This window comes from Catharus ustulatus, chromosome 14 (genome assembly GCF_009819885.2).
Source record: "Catharus ustulatus isolate bCatUst1 chromosome 14, bCatUst1.pri.v2, whole genome shotgun sequence".
Classification (NCBI taxonomy): Eukaryota; Metazoa; Chordata; class Aves; order Passeriformes; family Turdidae; genus Catharus; species Catharus ustulatus.
The window spans coordinates 19,895,925-19,921,070 of NC_046234.1; positions in this window are offsets into that span (position 1 = coordinate 19,895,925).

Here is a 25,146-nt window from a genome sequence, read left to right on the forward strand (position 1 = left end):
TGATAGATCAGCAGGCAGCAAAACACAGCTCCCACCAGATTCCCTGCCTGGAGAGTTGTTAGGATCCGTGCGAGTTCTTTAAAGAGCAGAGCTGTGTACAATACTGCACTCAGAAAGACCCCATTAGGAATATAATCTTCTGCTACAAATGAGATGTTTGGGGAAAAGAAAACCACAAGAACGCCAAAAGGAAGAAACAAAAACCAAAAAAACCAACGACAAACAAGCCTGGTTGACTGAAGCGTGTTGTAATTGCAGTTAAAAATGCAATTTTGAGGAGCTTTGCATGCTGCCTGTGTCTCTGCTCTTGGGAAGGGCCAGAGAGGGGTCACCTGCTCCTCCTCCTCTTCCTCCTCTTCCTCCTCTTCCTCCTGTTCCTCCAGGCCAGGCTCCAGGCTGGATTCAGCCTCTCCCAGCCATGGGCACCCAGGATGGAGCTGGAGGGTGCCAGCAGTGCCCACACCTGCAGCCCTGCTCATTCCCAGGGTGCAGAGTCCTTCTCTCCACTTTCTCTGCTTTCTTTCAGCACATTTATGTTCTTTAAAACGCGAGACACTAGAAAAGATTTTAAAGCGTGAGGCAGACGTGCTTTCCAAGAATAATTGCTCCTTGGCTGATGCACAGGAGCTCTGCTCATGCATTTCTGGGAGATGCCTGCAGACTGCTAACTGCTCTGGAAGCCTTTCAGCCTTTGCTGCCTGCAAATGGCATTATTATTCACTAATAGCCTTGGCTCACCATGTTGTCTTTTGGTTAGTTAGCAGCTATTCTGCAAGTCGGAGGACAGGGAAGAGGAACATATGTTTAAGCAGTAGCCAACTTCTGACCTGAAAAAAAAAAAACAAAAAACAAAAAACCCAAAACCATCCTGGAAGGTTTTCTCCGAGCAATCCCCACCATGAGCTGGGGAGTGATGAGCAGGAAGCTGTCATCAAGGGAAGGGGTGTAGGGGTGTCCCCCCTCCCACCAGGCTGTTTCTCAGGGAGGTTTTTCTGTCAGGAGGATGCAGAGGATGCTCCTGCTGCTCGCTGCTGCCACAGGGCCATGGAGAGAAGCTGCAAGGGTTTCATGGGGGTAGAAGGAGAGAGTGATGCCTGACCACAGTGCAGCATTTCCAGACTAATGCATCTAAATGGCAAATATTCACATATCTCATTAAAACTCAATGGGACTTAATAATAAAATCCTCCCTGCTTTGTTTTTTCCCAAAAGGTTAGGGATTTAGTTGTTTAATTTTGTTTTTTCCCAAAGGTTAGGGGTTTGGTTTGTTTAATTTTGTCTTTTTAAGGTTACTTGCTCACCTGCTCATTTCTTTTTGGATATTGTAGGATTCTGTTATTTACTGCTCAAGCAGTCCCAAGAACTGCTCTGCTGACATTTCACGGTATTTAGTATTGACCAAAACACTACATGATAAATCTTTATAATACTCCAGAGAGACCATCAGGGGAGCAGTTACAAATGTATACATTGCAGTGTGCTGTGTTCTGGGTTAAATGAAATATAAAACCCCATGGCCAGCCTGGGTACTAATGTCTCTATCAGCATTCCATCACGGCCAGCTGCAGGTGTGGTGCTTGCCATTAAGACAATCAACGTTTGTCGATGGCTGCAGATGGTGAGGGATGGATCAGCCCTTTGTGGGCACGGGGAGCTGCAGGAGCAGAGGGTCTGAGCCCATCCCTGCTCACCCCTGCACTGCTGAGCACACACAGGGACAGGGTGGCACAGCCCACTCTGCATGGTCACCTCTGCCCTCCTACCTGCAAAGCCTCCTGCTCCAGGAGAGCTTTTCCACCTCTCAGAAAGTTCTGGGTTAGTTCTGAGTTTTTGGTTAATTTATAGCCAAGTTGATTTCGCCATCATTAGCTTTTGCACGTTCAGACACAGTTTAATTTTCTTTGGAAGATGCAGACGTGTGTACAGCTAGACAATGCCCTGTTTATTTTACTGACTAATTCATCACTTAAAGTACAAGGCTATAGGTTGAGAGACCAAGACTTATGCACAGTCCCATACCCCCTAAATCAGGCCAATAAAAGTTAAATTCACACTGTTTGCAAGCACTTCATGCAGATGGAAAATGTCACCTTGTCTGAAATACTTTATGGTGGAATGCTGAAGCAAAAAGAAATCCCACAGTGAGAGATTAAAAAGCTTCACTAATGCTTAGCTGGGAGGCACAGGGCTCTGCAGCACCTCCTCCCCGTGCAGTGGGGAGGCTTTGCTGGGAAGCAGCATCTGGCTGCTGCTCTGGCTGGTCACAGAGCAGCTCCAGCAGCCCCAGAGCAGCCCTGGGCATGGCTGAGCCCAACCCTGAGCATCCTGCACGGGGAGGCTGCAGGGCAGAGCCCAACCCTGAGCATCCTGCACGGGGAGGCTGCAGGGCACAGGGCAGATCCCAGCCAGGAGCTTGCTGCCTCCTGGGCAAAGCTGCCAGGGCTGCTGCTGCAGCTCAGGCTCTTCCCACACACACACTGTGCCTCCAGGTGTGGGACAGGCACTTTGGAGAGTGCTCTGAAGTGCTTGTGCTGTGTGTGTTTTACCAGGCTGTTATCAAGGGGCTTCCAGCCACCATGGGCTGTCTCCTATGGCAGAGCCAGGATGGTGCTGCAGCCATGGTGGGAAGTAAAATTTTGTAACAGCAGCCTAAAAATTGCAGAAAGCAGGTGCTGACTTGGCCAAAGGGCCAGTGCAGAGCAAGCACAGCAAGGCTGGAGCCCATGCAGCAAGAGCCAGGCTGCCCAAAGGATGCCCCAGGGCAGGAGCAGCCCTGCTGTGAGCCCAGCACCACAGCCCAGGGATGTGCAGAGCCCTGTTCCCCTGTGCCAGCCCAGCTCCAGAGCCCAGGGATGTGCAGAGCCCTGTGCCAGCCCAGCTCCAAACCCAGGGATGTGCAGAGCCCTGCTGTGAGCCAGCTCCACAGCCCAGGGATGTGCAGAGCCCTGTGCCAGCCCAGCCCACAGCCCAGGGATGTGCAGAGCCCTGCTGTGAGCCCAGCACCACAGCCCCAGGGATGTGTAGAGCCCTGCTGTGAGCCCAGCTCTACAGCCCAGGGATGTGCAGAGCCCTGTGCCAGCCCAGCTCCAAACCCAGGGATGTGCAGAGCCCTGCTGTGAGCCCAGCACCACAGCCCAGGGATGTGCAGAGCCCTGTGCCAGCCCAGCCCCACAGCCCAGGGATGTGCAGAGCCCTGTGCCAGCCCAGCTCCAAACCCAGGGATGTGCAGAGCCCTGTGCCAGCTCAGCCCCACAGCCCAGGGATGTGCAGAGCCCTGTGCCAGCCCAGCTCCAAACCCAGGGATGTGCAGAGCCCTGCTCTCCTGTGCCAGCCCAGCTCCACAGCCCCAGGGATGTTCAGAGCCCTGCTCCCCTGTGCCAGCTCAGCTCCACAGCCACTGGAACAGAGCCTGCCTGGCCCTGTGAGCTGTGCAGAGTCTCTGAAGCAAAACCAACAGCCTCAAAAGCCCAATTTCCAAATGGGAGAGACAAATTGTGGGTGGATGTGTCCTCCCAGCCCGCCTGTGCCACCCAGGCTTGTGGTGGCTGCCAGAGCAGGAGCAGCAGTGATCCTCACCCCAAAAGTCCCAGAGCTGCTCAGACACACCCTTGTGGGGGCATTGCCTGGCTGGCTGTGCTCTGGTGGCACAGCTGGCTGCAGGCAGAGCAATAAATGCTCTGAAAGCGTTTGTACAGTGGAACTGGAGGCTCTGCAAACAGCTAATGGGGGTATTTCAATTCCCTATTAATTGCATATTTATTACTCGGCTGCTGCAAGGAAACGTCATGTTACGTTGATTAAAGCTTTGCAAGCTGTACAGTAAATATTTTAAACAAAAAAGGTTTTGATCTCTGTTGCTGTTGGGAAGGGTGGGGGGAAGTTGCCATTAGAGCTGCTGTAATTAGCAAACTCCATTGCAGACAGTATTTCCCACAGGCTCTGCAACATGCTTCGTGTGTGTCTGCATGTATTTAGACAGAATATTATTTTATGTGTACGTTATCTATAAATTATAGATAATTTTTATATATATCATGTGTGAAGAAAAAAGGGGGAAAGCAGAAAGCCCGTGCTGCTATCTCACATCTTGCAGACTGGAAAGATAAAAGAGTTAAGAGGCAGGAAAGAAAGGGGGATTTTGGTGAACTAACTGAAGTTTGGGGGGTTAGGTGACCTGCCTGCCAGCCCAAAAATCGTGTGTGAGCAATGAAGCCCTGCACATGCCTCTGTTCCAAACTGCCAGACTCTGCACATATGCTTTTGGTGCCCCTCACTTGCTGGTGTCACTGCTGCTCTGTATGTGCAGCAAGATTTCACTGGAGAAGAGTTTGTCAGACATGGGGCAGAGATGTCCAGGCACAGCCATCCCCAGCTTTGTCTCCTGACCATCTGTGTAATGTCATCAGCATATCCCAACAGCACAGAAAACCCAGTCCATAATTCTGACAGAGCAAATCATCTTCATCTGTGCTCAGCCCCCGCTCACCTTCTGCACGAGAAGCTGCTGAAAGCAGAACCCACAGCAAAGCTTTGCCAAAGTGTGTGCCCAGCACAGCCTGGTGTGCTCCCTCAGAGGTGTCCAGGTGTCTGTGACACCCTGCTGTCCCCACCCTGCTGTCCCCATCCTGTCCCAGGTGTCTGTGCCACCCTGCTGTCCCCACCCTGTGCTCAGTGTCTGTCCCACCCTGCTGTCCCCATCCTGTGCTCAGTGTCCCACCCTGCTGTCCCCAGCCTGTGCTCAGTGTCCCACCCTGCTGTCCCCATCCTGTCCCACCCGTGCTGTCCCCATCCTGTGCCCAGTCTGTCCCTCCCTACTGTCCCCATCCCATGCTCAGTGTCCCACCCTGCTGTCCCCATCCCATTCCAGGTGTCTGTCCCTCCCTGCTGTCCCCATCCTGTGCTCAGTGTCCCACCCTGCTGTCCCCATCCCATTCCAGGTGTCTGTCCCACCCTGCTGTCCCCATCCTGTGCTCAGTGTCCCACCCTGCTGTCCCCACCCTGTCCCAGGTGTCTGTCCCACCCCTGCTGTCCCCATCCTGTCCCAGGTGTCTGTCCCACCCTGCTGTCCCCATCCATGCTCAGTGTCTGTCCCACCCTGCTGTCCCCAGCCTGTCCCAGGTGTCTGTCCCACTCTGCTGTCCCCATCCTGTGCTCAGTGTCCCACCCTGCTGTCCCATCCTGTCCCAGGTGTCTGTCCCACCCTGCTGTCCCCATCCTGTGCCCAGCCTGTCCCACCCTGCTGTCCCCACCCTGTGCCCAGCCTGTCCCACCCTGCTGTCCCCACCCTGTGCCCAGCCTGTCCATCCTGCTGTCCTCACCCCATGTCCAGGTGTCTGTCCCACCCTGCTGTCCCCAGCCTGTGCTCAGTGTCCCACCCTGCTGTCCCCATGCCCAGGTGTCTGTCCCACCCTGCTGTCCCCATCCTGTGCCCAGTCTGTCCCCACCTGATGTCCCCATCCCATTCCAGGTGTCTGTCCCTCCCTGCTGTCCCCAGCCTCAGCAGCAGCCCTGCCCTGGCCCCAGCCCCCTGTGCTGGCCAAGGGCAGCTCCCTCTTCCCCCAGCTTTTCTCTTCTTGACAGATGACATGAATTAGAGCAGACATCAGTCATAGCCAGCCAAACAGCTGTGGATACCTGCCACAGGACAGGACAGGCTAAGATGACACTGATAGAGGAGAGACATCTCCAGCTAATAAGCACAGTGATTTAGGGACATGGGTGAACCAGAGGGGTGTGCTGGGAGGCTCAGCCAGCCCCAGCTCACCCCAGGGCTGCAGGACCAGCTCTAACACAAAGCAGTGCTGAGCTTTGATCAACCCCTTCAGGGCCACTGCACTCTTCAGGGCACAAATTCTTTGCTCTCTTCAAATTTGGTTTCTGTAATCCCCAGCCCCTCTGAGGAGGTGATGCCCCCGTCCCTGTGCTGGATTTCCTGAGTGCCCAGGTTCTCCCTGCAGCATTCCAGCAAACCAAGGGGCCATTTTCAGGAGCTGAATTTGTTGCTGTCAAGTCCTAGGAGTTTGTTAAGCTGCAGTGTTTGGCTTGGCTCATTTCCTACAGTGGCTCTGTGGTTGCAGGGGATGCAGAAGTTATTAACAGCAAAGCAAGTCTCAATCTCTTATGATTGTACATGAAGGCTCAGAAGTGTGAACCTTCAAAGGCACAAATGCAGAAAGCAAAACCAGAAATTATTCAGAATTTATTTCTTCAACAAAGGTTTCGAAACCCTTTTCAAAATTCAAGTGGACCTTATGTCTGATTTTTGAAACAAAAGTTGGCAGTGCTAAAACCAAGTGAGCCGTATTTACATCTGACTGATTTCTGTGAATGAAAGGGTGGCAGTGGGGGTTTGGGGGACACACAACTCCACTTGGCAAGTCCCAGCACAGAGAAAAGAACTTAAACAAACAAAGCAGGAACAGAGTACTTTCAAAAAGAATCAAACAGCATGGACCATTAATGTTTCAGGAGATAGGAGCTGTATGTGAGCCAACCGTCCCCAAGATATTTATTTCCTATCTTTAAAATTGGGAATTGCATTAGAACAGGTAGACTCTTTCAAAGCTGGGAAATTTTTTAAGGGCACTCACTATACTTTAAAGAAGACTTCAAAAACCATCTCCAGTATTGAGCTGAATAAGTTGAAGAGATTTGTAGGTTATAGCAAGGGAGAGTGATGGGAATACACACAGAGCAAGCTGGTTACTGCAGTAAACAAACCTCCCCCAAACTAACAGCCAGGGCTTCAGCTCGGGAACAAATGTTTCACGTGGAGAAATACATTTTAAAGTGAGACAAGGTCCTGGGTAAACAGCAGGCAAGAGCTGTAAAGCATTGCTGTGGAAGGTGACAGCCACCAGCCTTGGCCATTGGGGTGGAGAGGAGGAGCAGAGCCTGAGGAACCAACCCCTGGAGGCTTGGAAATTAAAAACCATGAAAAGGGAGAGGTTTTCATCGCAAAGGAGGACAGCACAACGCAGCCAGAGAGGCAAAGCTTCCAACAGTGCTGCTCTAAATCTGCAGCAAAGGCAGCAAGTGCCCTGGAAGGCGTCGAGCAGCACAAGGGCAGCGGAGGCTGCTGCAGGAATGAACCATTTTATCTGCAGGAAAGAGACATTATCATTAATTGACTCTCACAGTGCTTTTCTCTAATGGCTGGGCACTGGAAAACTGAGATACTGTAATCATGCTGAGTTTGAAAATTAGCAGTGATTGCTGGGCTTTATTTCCCCCCACCAAAAAAAAAATAAAAATAAGTAAGAAGTGGCACCCTGAGCCCTGTCAGCTGTGGTGTCCCCAGTGCCTTCAGTGCCCCTTCCAGCTCTGCCCAGGCAGCTCTGGCACTGCCCCTGTGCCCAGGGCCTGTCCCCAGCCCTGGAGCTATGGCAGGGGCTGCAGGAGGCTTCATTTCCATAGCAGGGACCATGGGCAACAGCCCCATTTCCCTGCTTTTCCCACAACCCTCCTTCCCTTTGTCTGATCCCAGCAGACAAAATAACTGCACCTCTGCACCCTTGCAATATTGCCCCCCTCTTCCATGTTAGTATTTTTATCATTATTATAAATAATGACTTATAAGCCACTTGGATCTTCTTTTTTTCAGAATTTCTTCTTATTTTATAATTACAATTCTGAAATACAGACTCATTATTATGATGAATTATTATTAAAATTATAACTCAGGCTCTGTCAGTTATCCAAGTTGCTTCAGGGATGGACTGAGGGGTGCAAAGGCTCCTTTGTTGGCCCACAGCTTGGGGCAGATGAGGTGCTGGGCATGCCCAAGGCTGCTGTAAATGCAGCTCTTTGGCTGTCCAGGAGCCAGCCTGGGGCAGTGCAGCCCCCTGAGCCTGCAGCCTGCCCCAGAGGGGTCTGTCCCAGCACCTCCTCTGCTCTCAGGGACACTCTGCTCTTCCCCTGCAGGCAAACATCTTCCAGAGAGCTGGAGAGCCCTTGGCACAGCCCAGGAGCAGGTCCAGGACACTCCATTACCAGAAGATACTTAACTAATGTTCTGCTTGTAGCAGGAGGTCACAGGAGATTTATCTGAAGAGATGCACATAGAAAGAATTAGCAGACAAGCCATTTCACCACCTCTAATACCCTCACCTCCTCGGCTGCTCAGCTGAAATGCCTTCAGGGATGCGTTTTACAGGAGCTCAAAAGTGAACTGGAAACTGCTTAGATCACACAACTTATGCATTTTAAATAGCAGTGTAAAATAGCGTGCTTTACAAAAGCCCGGAGTTGTAGGAGCAGGAAAGCCGTGCTCTGAGCACGAGTGGCAGGAAATACAATAGAGAAAACCCCACATGCAGCAAAACAAACCTGTGACTTACCAAAGTTTATGATTAAAATTTAAAGACTGCTCAAGTTTGATTCCCCGTAGCTGCTGCTCCCTGGACAAGAAGAGACAGAGAGAGACTGACCTTGAATAATTAAGCTGGTCTGTGGCACCAGATCAATTGCTGGTATTGGCAGAGCTCCACAATCAGGCATTTCGAAATGCAAGTGTCAAAGTGCATGTAACTGTGGGGCTTTTGGTGCAAAGCAGCCAATATAGAGGAGAAGAGGTGAAGAGTGAGAGAAAATAGATTGAGGAGTTTTGAGCACAGTCATGGGGGAGGGATGGGAAAAGTTTTCATTTCCTGGCTCTAACAGGGCAGAAATTGCAGCTGATAGAAGCCTGACATGGTTGAGGTTTTTTTTCTCTGTAACCTTGAAGATGTCACCTGGAGCAAGCTGAATGTCTCCTGAGCGACTTCAATCCATCAGCAGCTCTGGAAACACACTCTGAGCAAGTACCAGGCAACAGTTTAATTGAAAATAAATGTTGTAAATGCAGGGAAACCTCTCTGTTCAACATCAATTACTGACCAAACCCAAAAGTGCTGCAGTCCAGGTAGGCATTCCCAAACCTGGTGTCCCTCAGATCACAGTGCTGAGGTGACCCACCAGAATGGAATGTGGTGAATTTTATAACAGCCAGGAAAAGCTTTATGTTAATGTCTGCCAAATAAGACTCTGTATTAATTTCAGGAGCCATGGGAACTCCTATTTAAATCTCCTCCAATCCCTTGACCTACAAATGTGTACGTGGAAGAGCAGCATCAGGCTGATAAGGCAATCATTGTGCTCCCAGTGCAGCAGTCCTGAAGATGCCCTTGATACTGGAGTTACTCCTAAGGCTCTCTGCCAGGCAAAATTCAAGCCCACTTAGGTGGCCTTCTGCAGAAAAGATGATGGGCAGCAGGCAGAGAGGATTTTTCCAACACAAGGTCCCTGCTTCCCTGGCCAAGGGCTGTCTCCAGCCTTTGGAAGGTGGCACAGATGTCACAAGGCTCTGGGGACTCTCCTGTTCCCTGTGCAGGAGCAAACAGAGTGGGACCAGGGCAGGGAGAAGACTTTGCCATTCCACTGCCACTTCCATAATTTTTATTCGCCTGTTTTGTGGTGCCTGCTGTTTTCCAGAAAGCTCCAGCACCCTGAGTCCTGTGAGGAGACACCAGCATCCCTAGGGGTAGTTTTACAGCTCATCACAGGCTACAGTTTTCTCAGGTATATCTTATGGATGCAAATTCCAGGAGGAAATCAAAACCAAGCCAAATGCCATGAACGAAGAAGAGCATTGATGCTCTGCCCAAATCATTCTCTACAAGATTTTGCCATCAATTCATGGTGGCCATTCTGCAGTGAACTGAAGATCAAAGTGCAGTGTGAGAAAAATGGAATGAGGAAAGCTTGGCTATGGGCAGGAAGAAGGACAAAGTCTTCCTCTTGTTCTTCCCAAGTTTCCAAATACTGCCTGGAGCCTGTGCTCACTGCACTTAGGAGAGCAAGGAGAGACAGCAGAGCCTCTCAGGGCTTGGGGCCATCTGCTCCAGCCCCCTGTGCTGCTCCAGCCCCCTGTGCTGCTCCAGCCCCCTGTGCTGCTCCAGCCCCCTGTGCTGCTGCAGCTCCCTCTGATGCTGGTGCATTCCAGCCCTTCAGTGCCTTTGTTCTCCTCCCTGTTTCATGATCTTGGTTTGCACAGTTTCTACGACAGAGGGAGAGGGAATCAGCAGCCCAGGCTCCCCTCTTTGGTGGAGATGCTTTGAAACTTTCAAAGAACCCAACTCTTTCCCCACATCCCTGTTAATATGCACCAACTCTGCTCTTGATGCACTCCATTGTAAATGATGTATGAAATGAAATCTCCTCGCTCGCCTAATGCAGAGAAGAAAGGCTCTGTAGGCAACACTACAACATTCCCAACCAGAGATAAAGGCACTGAAACCTCACACTCCCTATGAACATTTTTTTTAAGTTGTTGCTCTTCAATGTTGGTGTTTCTCCCTTTTATTTTTTTTCCTTTTTTACTCAGAGTGGGGATTTGAATTCAGATTTCACAGAGAAACCCAAACCACTTCCATGTATTTCTAAGCCTTTCACAGCAATTGTGTGACTGTTCCCATCCCCTCCTCAGAGGGAATAGCAGCAGCAAATTCATTAGCCCCACAAAGCAGCAGAGTGAAAAGAATGGCTTAAAACTTGCAGGAGGGAAGAGGCTGAGTACGTGGGGGATCGGCAGTGGATGTTAAGCTTGATCTGGATTTGAGACCTCCTTCCAGGTTTATAGGAAGCTGTTTCAAAACCAGAACGTGTCAGCAGTCCCCAAAGGGAACAGGGATCAGCGTGGCCCGGGAGCCTGGAGGGAGCAAAGCCTGAAGGTCGGCACAGTAAAACTGCAAATGCACCAGGGGCTGCTCCAGATGATGGATTAGCTCAGGGCAGAGGGACAGTGGCTGGAAGGGACACGGCACAAGGTGACTGGGACATTGCAGGAGGCTCAGAGCTGCTGGCAATGTGCTGCTCATGAACCCCTCGGGTTTATTCCAATTCCAGCCCCAGCAGCTCGCTGGGAGCTCTCCCTGTGCTCATCCCTTCTCTGTGCCCATCCCTGTGCTCATCCCCTCCCTGTGCCCATCCCCTCCCTGTGCCCATCCCTGTGCCCATCCCCTCCCTGTGCTCATCCCATCCCTGTGCCCATCCCTGTGCTCATCCCTTCTCTGTGCTCATCCCATCCCTGTGCCCATCCCCTCCCTGTGCCCCTCCCTGTGCCCATCCCCTCCCTGTGCCCCTCCCTGTGCCCATCCCTGTGCTCATCCCCTCCCTGTGCCCATCCCCTCCCTGTGCTCATCCCCTCCCTGTGCCCATCCCTGTGCCCATCCCTGTGCTCATCCCCTCCCTGTGCCCATCCCTGTGCCCATCCCTGTGCTCATCCCCTCCCTGTGCCCATCCCCTCCCTGTGCCCATCCCCTCCCTGTGCCCATCCCTCCCTGTGCCCATCCCCTCCCTGTGCTCATCCCCTCCCTGTGCCCATCCCCTCCCTGTGCTCATCCCATCCCTGTGCCCATCCCTGTGCCCATCCCCTCCCTGTGCCCATCCCTTCTCTGTGCCCATCCCCTCCCTGTGTCCATCCCCTCCCTGTGCCCATCCCATCCCTGTGCTCATCCCATCCCTGTGCTCATCCCATCCCTGTGCTCATCCCTGTGCCCATCCCTGTGCCCATCCCCTCCCTGTGCCCATCCCTCCCTGTGCCCATCCCCTTCCCTGTGCCCATCCCCTCCCTGTGCCCATCCCTTCTCTGTGCTCATCCCATCCCTGTGCCCATCCCCTCCCTGTGCCCATCCCTGTGCCCATCCCATCCCTGTGCCCATCCCATCCCTGTGCCCATCCCTGTGCTCATCCCTGTGCCCATCCCTGTGCCCATCCCCTCCCTGTGCCCATCCCCTCCCTGTGCCCATCCCCTCTCTGTGCTCATCCCCTCCCTGTGCCCATCCCATCCTGTGCCCATCCCTGTGCCCATCCCCTCCCTGTGCTCACCCCCTCCCTGTGCTCATCCCATCCCTGTGCCCATCCCCTCTCTGTGCCCATCCCCTCCCTGTGCCCATCCCCTCTCTGTGCCCATCCCATCCCTGTGCCCATCCCCTCCCTGTGCCCATCCTGTGCCCATCCCCTCCCTGTGCCCATCCCCTCCCTAGTGCCCATCCCCTCCCTGTGCCCATTCCCCTCTCTGTGCCCATCCCCTCCCTGTGCCCATCCCCTCTCTGTGCCCATCCCCTCCCTGTGCCCATCCCCTCCCTGTGCCCATCTCCTCTCTCTCAGCTGTTTGCCCAGGCAGAGCCCAGCTGGAAGAGGGGTGTGCTGGCAGGGACAGGCAGGGCTGGAGCTGTCCCTGCCCTCCCCACAGCCCCAGCCTCACCCCACAGTGACACCAGCACCGTGCAGAGGACTGGACAAAGCTCTGCAGGAACAGCAGACTCATCAGACACGCTGTGTGACACCCTGTGTGACATGCTGTGTGACATGCTGTGTGACATGCTGTGTGACACCTGTGTGACACCTGTGTGACATGCTGTGTGACACCCTGTGTGACATGGTGTGTGACCTGCTGTGTGACATGCTGTGTGACCTGCTGTGTGACACCCTGTGTGACACCAGGCACAGGGACCCTCCCAGAGACTCTTCAGCCCCTCTTGGGCATTCCCCAGACTGTTGGGTTTGATTTCCTCTGGCCAAAGTTTCACTCCCAGGAACTGGCTGTGGCCAGGGCTGGTGAGACCCTGTCCTCAAGTGACACACGTGGCCACACTCTGCCACCACCCCACTGCTGCCACAAGCAGTAAACTCATCCTAGAACTTAAAAAGCTTTAGTAAACTCCTAGGAGTGATGCTTTCCTAGCTGACAGATGAGCCACCCTGATGGGTGATTAGTCACGGCTACCATCCTTGCTAGACTTCACGTTACCAGTGAGTTTTAGGGGCCTTGCTTTCATTTTTCTTTTTCTTTTTGTTTGTTCTGAGCAGCTCAGAGTGACAACAACTCTCAGAATGACAAAACAAAATGCTTCAAGGCAGCAGCTGGAGCTTGAAATTAATAATAAAAAGTAGTTGAGTTGATGTTTGGTTGCAGAGTCATGCTAGCAAATGTGTGTGTCTCATAGAGCTGTGAACCTGCCTGGCATCCCCATTTCCATTCCCATCCCCAGTGCTGGGCTGGCACAGCAATGCCAGGGCAGGCAGGGAGCCAGGAAAGGGTCCCAGGGCTGGAAAGAGCAGAACTGGATCCCTGGGCAGCACTGAGACTGTGACAAACCCAGGCAGGGACACTCCCAGCTGGGATTTGCCCTGCCCAGCACACATTCCCTGTCCCTGTGTCCCTGTGGCATCCTTCACATCCACTGAGACACCAGAGCCACACCTCATATCTGTCAAAACCTGCCCCTTTTCCACACAGGAAGGTAAAATCTGCATGAGTTAAGGGAATGTTCAAAAAGATCTCCAAAAGCTCAAAAGGCCAAATGAATGGTCACACAGTTCCACAGCTCTGCTCTGAGTTCAGCCAGGCTTGACCTCCTTGCTACCCCTTGAATATGAAGTTAACAGCAAAAATATCTGTTTATCTGAGAATGGCACCGCTATTTCATAAAGCTTCTTTATTTTCCTTTCAGCACTGGAAAAATTCCCCAACATAAACTGAACATTACTGCAGGCAGATTTTATTCTCATTGTTCAAGGGTAAGAAGTGAATGGGAACTGCAGGAGGCCAACTATTCTCTAGCTACACAAAGTGAAAATGATATTTTGAAGAAGATCAAAACCAGTGGAAAATATTCAACCCTTTCCATGATGTGTTGTATAATTTTGGCTGCAGACAGGTGACAGCGATACAGTTCCACAACCCTTGTGAACAAAATGAGATGCAACAGTTTTTAATCAAACTCTTCTCAGGGAACATAAACCAGAGAAAAGCAGACAAAATAACAAGAGTGATTCTCAGGCAGGTCTGCTTGAGCATGTGATTAATAGTAACAACAATAAAAAAAGCTTTGTATTCCCAGACTTTGCCTTAGCCTCTGCTACTTTTGAAGCATCTTATTAAAGAAAAGAGAAAAAAATCCCCACATTATTCCTTTCCTAGGACTCTGACAGGAACAAATCTGACAACTAAATAGTCAGGGTGCTCCTAGCTGGATGGTTTCACTGCATAACAGTGAGGAAAATGGAACCCCTCTGCTGCTGCTTCTGGTTCCCCTCCTGCAAACACATCAAACAAACACGTTCAGGACTTAAACTTCCAGGAAAACACACAGACATTTCCTGCCCTTGCAAGTTCCTTCTTTTTGCAGGACATGAGCACCTCATTGACATCACCATCCTTCCTCCTGTTTGGTACCACAGGTGGTAACTCCAGCAGGAAGATTCTGGAATAAACATCTCAGGGGTCTGAGTCCTGGGAAATGTTAACTGTGTGGTGGCTGCTGTGCTGGGAGGGAGTGAATGATCCTGGCTGGAAGGTCTGGGTGGGTGGGGCTGGTGGTGCTGCTCTCCCTGAGCATCCTGCTCCACTGCCAAGGACACACAGACACCCCAGGAGCAGAGCTTTGCTGCTGGCAGCTGTTCCTGGCCACCAGGCTCTGTGATGATCGCTCCAGGAGGAGAGAAGGAGCACAAAGCCAAGCAGAGGGGGTTAACTCAGCTCTGCATTCCTTCAGAAGTCCTCCTGGAGGTTTCTGGTAGTGCATAAATCAGGATGGAGGCACAGCCAGCACCCAGAGGGGCAGGACACAGCTCAGTGCAGCCCCAGAGCCCCACACAGAGAGGCAGATTCACAGACAGAGCTTTGGGGCTCCTGGTGTGACACCCCCCAAAGGATGCTGCCTCACACTGACAGCCATGAGAAGCTCTTGGAATGCATGAGAACAAACCTGAGGGCTACAGCAGGGTCCAAGCAGAGCACTGGAGCCCTGCCAGTGCCCGCTGTGGGGTGTGGGGCTGGCTGGCCCTAGCTGCAGCAGCCTGGTGCAGAGCCCCCCTGGCTGCCAGCGAAACATCAAACATCCCCTGGCAGGCAGCTCCACCTCATGTCAGACACATCCAGTCAGACTGAACCCAGAGGGCACTGTCCAATTATAAAGGAAACCTCAGGAAAGGTTTGGAGCTGGACAGGGGCACGCAGCAGCTTTACCTGCAATTGCTCAGCCAAGCCCATAAACTTGGCAGCCCCCCTTCCATCACAGCCCTGCTAATGGCAATCGTTAATCAGTTATTTAAAGTCATTCACATGAAAAGCTGTGAGCTTTTTTTTTTTTTTTTTTGAAGTTAGTATAAATCAAACTTATAGGCAAAAGAATAAATACAGATAGACAGCTGTACAGATCACACTGTCACACCAATCACTGCTTAAAAGCACACACTGTAAATAGCAGACAAAATTCACCCCCAGTGGAATGCCATTGACTGCACGGGCTGGGGCTGCAACAGGGATAAATTGGCCTATCAAAAATACATAAAAATTTAGAAACAGAATCCAATGACGTGTGGAAGCAATTTCATCACAGCTATGTCACTTAAAATGACATTATCACTAGCAAACCCATTAAATATTATGGGTGCCATTAGATCCCTAAAGGGCCAAACAACAAAGGAGTTGTTGGGCTGGGGCAGGAGGGGATTTGTGTGCTGGCCCAATGACCAGTGGCTACTCACTGAGCCTGGGATGGACACAGCAAGGAGCTGCAGGGTGACAGCATCACTGCAGGACATGGCCACAGGTGTGTCTCCAGGGAGCACTCCTCAGTGCCTCCACAGCTGGGTGCTGGGTGCAGCTCCTGCAGGAGCTCAGTCAGGGCATGGTGAGAGTATCACAGGGTGTGCTTAATGACAAAAATCACATTTCCATGGAGATGGGCTGAGGAACACTGCCTAAGTCTGGCAGTGTCCAAATGGAGCAGCTCTGCTCAGGGAGCCACAGGGGCCAGGATGGCTTCAGTGACAGCCCAGCCTTGCAGCTCCAGCCCTGGTGAGCAGAGCAGCCAGAGGGGGAGCAGGAGGAGTGCACAGGAATAAAAGAACAACCAACTGTTTTCTCTTGGAGAAAAAAAAAACAACAAAACAACAACAACAACAAAAAAAATCCAGAGCAAGCTAAATTGCCTTACCAGGATTTGATTATTGCAGATACAGGGCCAGCAGCCCCAGCCACAGAACATTTCACTGCTCTCACTGGAGCTGTGGGTGGCATTGTCCCCACACCGCGGCGTCTCGCTCCACTGCCTCTGCAATTCCCTCTTCTTGTTATTTTTTAAAATTGTTCAGGACAGCAGGCACACAGGAGCACAAGTGGAAGCCTTGTCCCTTCAGAGATGTCACTGAGAGGTCTGGCAGCAGCGTGGGGACAGCTGTGCCCTGTGTCCTCCCTGCCACATCTGCAGGGCACAGCGGGCAGCAGGTGAGCATTCCTGCATGTGTTCATTCATACCGAGAGGGGCAGGGCAGCAGGTGTAGCATCCCTCCATGAGTTCACACAGAAATGGGGCAGGGGAAGGAGCAGGGGCAGCAGGTGAGCATCCCTCCATGTGTTCATACAGAATGGGGAAGGGCAGGCGCAGGGGCAGCAGGTGAGCATTCCTGAATGGTTCATTCATACAGAGAGGGGCAGGGGCAGCAGGTGAGCATTCCCCTCCATGTGTTCACACAGAAATGGGGCAGGGCAGCAGGTGAGCATCCCTCCCATGAGTTCACAGATGAAATGGGGCAGAGGAAGAAGCAGGGGCAGCAGGTGAGCATTCCTCCATGAGTTCACACAGAAATGGGGGCAGGAGCAGCCCCTGGGCAGCAGGTGAGCATTCCCTCCATGTGCTCACATCCCCCTCGATTCCTTCACCCAGAACAGAGGGAGGCAGGAGGAGCCATCCACACCTCAGCTAACCGAGGTGTCACCATGCATTAGTCTGGAGACACAAAAGAACAACAGCTGCATCTTAAACGGTGATAGTTAATTTATTATTGGAGAATTGAAAGGCACAGTGTAAGAAGGGCTTTTTTTCCACACCCTGGATAGATTGTTAAAAACCAGCATACGTTAATCTTTTTTTTTTTTTTTTTTTTCCATGGCTATAAAAACAGAAAGCCACCAGAGGAATCAAGAAGAGAATTGCAGGCTTCATGGCAACTTGATGCTCCTGAAATTCTTCACCAAATATTTCTAGCAGGAGTTTCTAACAATCTTAAGCTCTATGACTGCTTTTTGTTCTTCTGCTAATTGATGTTTTTACACAGAACCATACCTAATCCCTGCCTCTTAAATCAAATTTTATTAAAATTCCTTAGCAGGTGCACTGCAAAAAATAGTCATTTGGTCTTTAATCCATTTCTTATTCCAAGAGGTGTCCTTTAGATCAAAACCAAAGCAAATTTTATCCCAATTTTTCCAGATTTTGACTACTGGATGGGGTCATAGGAAACTGAGATGTACCAGTAAAATCTGGGCTGTAGATGAGGTAAAAGCAGAGTAAATGTTACCACACACCAGCGAGGGTTTGGGATAAGAGATGACCTTGGACCACAACTCAAAATCAGATGCTGGTGTTTGAAGAAGTCAGACATCAAGATTGAAACAGGCAAGGAGATGGAAGTGGAGCCAGAGGCTCTGTAGCCTTCGAACCCTGCCTCCCTGTGCCCACCTGGGACATCTGTGCCCATCCCTTTGTGCCCATCCTGGCATCTGTGCCCACCTGGGACATCTGTGCCCATCCCTTTGTGCCACCTGGGACATCTGTGCCATCTGATGGCCCATCCCTTTGTGCCCATCCCTCTGTGCCCATCCCTCTGTACCCACCTGGTAAAACCCTGGGTGTAATTTGGACCCACTGCTGGAAGCAAACAAATTCTGACCCATAGTGGAAAATTTCCCCACATTAGGAAGGAAATCACTTCAGCAAAGAACAGTTTGGGCTTCTGTGTGCACTGTGGGTTTACATCACTGCAGTAAAACTGTCTGCAGAACCCAAAGGAACACCTTTCCTCATTCTCTGGGTGTGGTTAGAGTTCAGCAGAAAATGAAGCACAGCTCTCACAGGCTGGCTCCTCCTCACCCAGACACTCAGCTCTACACCTCTATCTGTGTGCAGAAGCACACATATGTCCCAGCTCTGCCTGCACACCTTCCACCCACACACTGAGGATTTTTTGGATGCTCTGCTGTGACATTTATTGACAAAGTCCCAGAGGTATTGCACCTATTCTTGCTGGCATTACCCACGTAGTGCAAGATACTAAAATTCTTGGTGGATGTTGTGAGTTTGTATTTAATAGGACCTGGAGGCTCTGAGTGCCTTTTCACAGATTGTGTTCCAGCTGTCTGCCGATATTTGAATGTGCAGGTCCTGGTCCCATGCTGTGCAAACAGGCAGCCTCCCACACATTTTGTGTACCAGGAGTAATTTATGAGTCTATCTATAAAGGAAATAACAGTGTGTTAAGAAGGGGTTATGTAAAGCTCTGAGATTGAGAAGTAGCTCAGTTAACTCAGTACAACTTCCCAACATCACTGTTATGTTTCAGCTGATTTACAAATACAGGGGGCCTTCAGCTGGTGATTCATATTCCTTCTGAAGCAGATGGGGGGAGGAAGGAACCATAATCACTGTCTCCACATAAATCTCATGTCACTGAAAGGCTCCTACCTTGAAACCTCATCTTCATTAACCACCTTTTGCAAATACGAGTGTCTGCATCGAGCTGCAGGTCCCAGGGCACCAGGGGATATTCAGGTGCCAAACAAATGGATGGAAAAATAACATACGAGGCGCTGGCCGTTTGTTTTCCACCTCATGCCCCAGGGATTTCTTGCAAATTGCCCTTTATTGCCCGTGCTGCAGGCAGTGCCACATGAAGGGAGCCCATGGGCAGTGCCTGCCAGCCCTGCCAGGAGCCTGGAGCAGCCCTGGGGCTGCAGTGCAGAGCTGAAGGGAACGGCCACCACCACACTCAGCCATCCCTGCTGCCCACTGGGGGTATGAGCAACACAAAAACATCCCTGTGCACACCCTTGTTCTCCTTTTCTGTCCCCAAAATGGAAACCAGCCTAGGTATTGGAGACACTGCAAACCATTTCAGTCCTGCTTCTTCAGAGCCAGAGCAGATAACGGGGTCTGAGCAGCAAAAACCTTTCCTGACTCAGGAGCAGGTTGTGTTTACCAGCCTCACTTCCCTTCTCAATTGCAAACAAAACACAAAATGCAGAAGTTGCAACCACTCAGCTTAACAAGTGCAGCATTATTTATTTAATGTCCCTCAGAGCATGAATATTTAACGTGGACAGTGACCTCTAAGCAGAAGAAAGTTATCAAAATCCATATGTGCCACCTCTGCACCCAGAGGCCAAGCTGAGTTTGCTGCTGGGCTCAGGTCATGGGGAGCAGAGCAGAGCATCATCCTTCATCTGGGTCAGCAGCTGTCCCTGGTGTGGCACCGACCTGCAGAGCTCCCAAGTCTGTCTGTCACTGCTCCAGACCTGCCTGCAAACCCCTGGTGTGTGCCCAGCCTGCAGCAGGCAGCAGCCCACAGCCCCTGGCTGTCCCCAGAGTGGCAGGGCTGGCATTTTGGTAGGCACACACAGTGCCCAGCCAGGGGTCACAGCCCTGGTGCTGTAGCTGAGGCTGACCTGGCCTGGCAGAGGAAAAGGTTTCATCCCAAAGGAAGGTTTTCACATTTCTCCCCATTTTACCCCAAGCTAGTGCCAGCATCAAACATTTTTAACCTCACAAAATATTCTATCCGTTTTTACTCTCCTAAAAAAAGTTTTCTCCTCTCCCAGCTTTCTTCAGACTGTTACTAACATGTTAGTGCACATTTTTTTTTTTCTTTTTGCAGGCGTTTCTATAAAAATTCTCAGCTATCTAGACAAAACCAGCTGACAATTCTGCCCAAAAGCCACCAAACGGTTTTGGTTTGAAGACTTCAAGACAAAACCAACAGTGGGCATGGCATTTTTTCCCCATTTCTCTGGTGGGGCCAGGAGCAGCAGCAGTACCTGCAGGGCTGTGCCATCCCCACCCTCACTGAGGGGACAGCAATGGAGCCACGTGGAGCAGGCTCGTCTGGAAATCAGAGATCATCACATTTTGTGTTGGGAAAGATGAACAGGAAAACCTTATAAATGTGATTGCCTAGGCAAAAGATTGTGAGAATATGGAAACCATAAGTGAGATTGCAAATGAAAGCCATCCTTGAGATACCCAACCTTAGTTACTAAATAATTACAAAACAATGGTTTGGCCAGCTGAAAGCAATCCCCCTTGAACAGAACAAATCTTCTTGTTCTGTACTTCTGCTTGGAGGCAGGTCCAAGGGTCAGAGAAGACCCTGCTGGTCCTGGCAGAAGGGGTCCAAAGAGGAGTTTAAAGTGTAACACAGCATGGTAATGCAATGATTTTTATAGGCTGTATGGAAATGCTGTAGGGATTTGTAGCTTGTATTAGATTGGTTAGTGGAAATCAGAATATTAGAAAATTAGAATATTAGGAAATTAGAATATTCAACACACAAGAGGATTTATTGTATTGTAATGGGAACTTGCTCTCTTACTTTTAGCTCTCTTGGCTCCTGCTCTTCCTCTCAGCTCTTACCTTTTACCTCTTACTTCCCTCTCTCACCACCCTCCTACCTCTTGTTTTATTTACTCCTTTGCTTTCTCCCTGCCCTGCTCCAGGTAGGGCCCTTCCACCCACACCCTTTGCAATAAACCACAAGTTCCAAAACCTGGCTTTAGAGATCTCTCAGTGTCTAGTCCCAGCCATCCAGCTCACCTCTACAGCCTCACACAGGCTCCCCACTCTGCTCCCTGCAGGTCATTAGGGGATATCTCCACTCAGCCCTGGGGAGGCAGGCAGGACAGCACCATGAGAGCCAGTGAAAAGCTGTCCCTGAAGCCGTGGCATGGTGACAGCAGCCAGCCCAACCCAGCCCTACCCTCTCTCCTCCTGTCACACAACTTGAGACAGCCCAAATTTAAAAGCCAAGGAACTGTCTGCCATTTTCTCTGGTGTTTTAGCCACTGGGACTCAAGCTTTTGCCAACTGTTAGCACCTAATGTTGCAACCAGCACATTTCAGCTCCAGCCTGTGAGATTTCTGGCATTTCACTTGTAAAGATGCTGAGTTCCTAAAAAAAGCACTTTTTTTGCAATGGAAGCTTCTCATGAGAAATTGTTCACTACCCATTTTTTTCACCAAAGTGTGTTGAAAGCCAAAGAAAAAAAAGCAAGAAGAAAGCAGAGCTGGAGAAGTCCCTGGGGAGATGAGACCCTGGCTGGTGTGGATGCCAGTGCAATGCTGTGATTCACTCTGCTCTCTGCTTTCCAGGGCTGGGACCTTCACAAGCTTCTCCTTCTGCCCAGGAAAAGCTGAAATACTCCTCACCAAGGGACAGGGCCACACAGAATCTTCCCTCTGGGAGTGAACCCATCCCTGGCACAGGGATGATTGTGCCATCCGAGACAGGGGCTGCCCCAGGCCCAGGCTGGCTCCATCCTGATCTCACTGCAGGAACCAAACACTTCCCAAAAGCTTTCTCGCCCTCAACAACCCAAATCCCAGCTCCTCCAAATTGTCATTTCTTCAGGCAGCCCCAGCACCCTGCCCTCCTCCTCACTCTGACAGCTCAGGAGAGAAGGCAGATTTCTGGGTGCAGTCTGACACCAGGCCAGCCTGAAAGCTGAAAATCAAAGTGGATGAGAAGTAGATTCATTATAGACTAATTAATCCAGCAAAAGGCTCCTGCACAAAGGTTGATGACATTCACTTCAGGATAATTTTGAAATAAATATGAGGATTCATAGAAGAAAAAATGCAGTTGGGAAAAGATTATTTTTGAAGCATAAATATAGCTCATTTCTAGCCCCCCTCCTCCACATATCAATTAATGAAGCAAATCATCTGTCTGAATCAAAGATGTGGGAGAAAACACAGTTATCTATTTGAACTACAAAAAAATTAAGGGATTTAAAATGAAACATATAATTAGCCTGTAGGACTCTTTGCTGTAGGTTATTGAGGCAAAAAAGAAAAAAAAAACCTTCCTAACTTTCAAAAAGGACTCGACAGCTATACAAGAATAGCTTTTGCTGCTCTGCAAAAGAGGGAAAAATGTTCATCTTCTGCAGACAAGCAGGTCCAGCCAGAGCCCAGCCCTGGGCTACAGCATTTATAATTCTGCCTTTACACAGGCTCCAGCTGCTGTCAAGCTTTGCCCAGCTTTGTGTTCTTTTACTGGTGTTAATTTTATTTTTTTAACCTACTTGCACGTGCAGGAGCATCTCTGCCCACCCTGCTGCACAGGGACTCACCAGCACCTCGAGGGAAACTGGGAGAGGCAAAAACCAGTGAACAAAACCTGGCAGGTCCTGCTGGTGGTTCTGGGGTCCTGCTGCAGCTCCACCAGGGAGCAGAGAGCAGCACACAGTGCCCATCAAGCCCACCCTCGAGTTTGTGCTGGGACAGAGATCTCCAACAGCATTCCTGTCACCTGCAAAGGCTCTGGACAGAGACTGACAGGCAAAAGGGACAAAATAGGAATTTTGAAAGGACAAACTAGGAATTTATTGAAAGGATGAAATAGGAATTTATTGAAAGGAGAAATAGGAATTTATTGAAAGGATGAAATATAATTTATTGAAAGGATGAAATATGAATTTATTGAAAGGATAAACCAGGGATTTATTGATAGGATCCACCTTGGGCAGTGCAAGAGCCCAGCCTGGGCTGCACCCAAATCAAATCCCAGATGGATCCTGGGCACAAATTTACACTTTTATCAGTTTTGGTTCATCCACACACTGGGGTCAATTATCCAAGCACAGCCCCAGACTGTGAAGTCTCAGCCCCTGGCTCTGCCACCTTTCCTCACTGTTGTTTCTGATTTGGTACCAGTTGTCCTTGATTCTCTGGCTAGAGAGGAATTGTTTTGTCACTACCCTGTGAAGAGAACTCACTAACACCTAACATGAAGTTTTAGAATTACTCACTAAGCAGCAGAGATTCTGAACAATATAAAAGCCAAAACCCAAAGTATCATTTCCATCAGGCTTCAGGACATGGGGCTGGAGAGCAGCAGCTGGCACAGGAGGCTGAGTTTGCCCTGTTTAACTCTGTGGTGATGCTCTGCAGTTCCCTGGCTGCAGCTGGCACAGGAGTTTGCCCTGTTTTAGCTCTGTGGTGATGCTCTGCAGCTGGCACAGGAGGCTGTTTGCCCTGTTTCAGCCCTCAGGTGATGCTCTGCAGCTGGCACAGGGCACTGGCAGGGCTGGCACTCTGTGCCACAGGCACAGCCACACCTTATTAGAGCTGAGGCTGAAACCAGGAGCTCAATGCCCACAGCCCAGCCAAGGACCCAGCAGATGCTGGGATACAGATGTTAATATTGGGCAATATTAATCAATAAATTGGTTAATATTAAATTGGGCTGCACAAGGCTGGCTCTGCTTTCACTGGTACAGCAGAACTCTCCTTAGCAGCATTTTTTCCCAGAGATTCTCACTTGTACAAACATGAAATACCTGTGGGTCACATCTTTGTCATGGTTGTTTATTTGGAGTGCAGAATTGAGCAGTGCCAGGCAGGACAGGCACCAGCTCTGCCCCAGCCCTGGGTCTGTGCCCAAGCTCCAGCGTGGTTCTGCTGCCTCAGGAACCAGAGCAGAAACCATCACAGGCAGCTGGAAACATTTCCTGAACTCTTGTTCCACTGAAAACACCTCCTCAGAGCCAAGGGGCAGCTCCTGCTTGGTGCCTGCTGATGGATTCTTGGAAATGGGCATAACCCAGTCATCCCAAGTAAGTGACAATTTAACACCTCTGCAGGTGGAGCAGGGGTTCCACCAGCTCTGTTAAAAATTCACAAGTCACTTGATCATGATCTTAGGAAAAAAAACAGTGAACTGAAAATTATTCCCTCACAAATAAGATCACTTTGACTAAGTTACTTGCTTCCCCTTCAGAGGAGATTAAGGTTTTTCTCTCTTCCTCTGCAATCTGGCTCCCTTTTGAAGTTAAAAGAAAGAAAGGTTCAGGGGCTCTTTTACTTAAGAAGAAAAAACAACCTTTTCCTCTTTGAAACTATTTTTTTTAGACAATTGCTGTCTCAAATTTTAACAAATATTCGCTAATTTGCACCTTGTTCAAAAGCGAAACAGTAGGTTTGATTTTTTTATTATTTTTTTTTTTACATACTGAATATTACTTTCCCTTTCTTTGTCTTAGTGGCAGAAGGAAGAGTCTTGAAGAAATCAAACTACCAGCCCCCTTCCAGATTTTCACAATTTGTTATATAATTTCTTAAAAGGAGCCATAAGGCCACTTGGAGGGAAAACAGAAATCTTCTAAAAAGAAGAAAGAAAATAGATTTTTTCACCCATCTTCTTGTAGATGAAGTAGATGAGACTAAAAGAGGCATTCATTTGAAACATTGAATTCGAGCCCAAGAAAAAAAGCTGACAAGGTGTCCCTGCTAGGAAATTCATTCTCAGCAAGCAGGCAGAGGAACCAAGAGACTTTCTTCAAGGACAAAGAGAAAAGAAGTTCGGAAAAATATGAGCTCAATTTGAAACACCTTTTTTTGTGGGTTTTGGGGTTTTTAAAATATATTTTTCCCAAGCTGTATGAGAAGAGATGTGTGGTTTGTTTTGCCCAGGAGCAGAACTGGGGTTCTGTGTGCTCCAGGGGGGCAGGGCAGGGATGGGCAGGACTGGGGGCAGGCAGGGCTCTGGCTGGGGGTCCCTGCAGCTCTGCCTCAGAAACACCACGAGCTGTAATGCTGGAGCAGGGTTTAGGAACCGGGGCTGCTCACACTGCTCTGTTGCTCCAGCAACAGGGAGCTCATCTGGGCGGTCACTGAGATTTCCCCGGTGAGAACAGCCCCAGCAGGGTGTCAGAGAACAACCCCAGCAGGGTGTGACAGAAAAACAACACCAGGGTGTCAGAGAACAACTCCAGCAGGGTGTCACAGGAGAACAGCCCCAGCAGGGTGTCAGAGAACAACTCCAGCAGGGTGTCAGAGAAAAACCACACCAGGGTGTCAGAGAACAGCCCCAGCAGGGTGTGACAGAACACCAGCAGGGTGTGACAGAACAGCCCCAGCAGGGTGTCAGAGAGCATCCCCAGCAGGGTGTGACAGGAGAACAACACCAGCAGGGTGTCAGAGAACAGCCCCAGCAGGGTGTCACAGGAGAACAGAGTCTCACCAGGGTGTCACAGCAAAACCCCACCAGGGTGTGACAGAACAGCCCCACCAGGGTGTGACAGAACAGCCCCACCAGGGTGTCAGA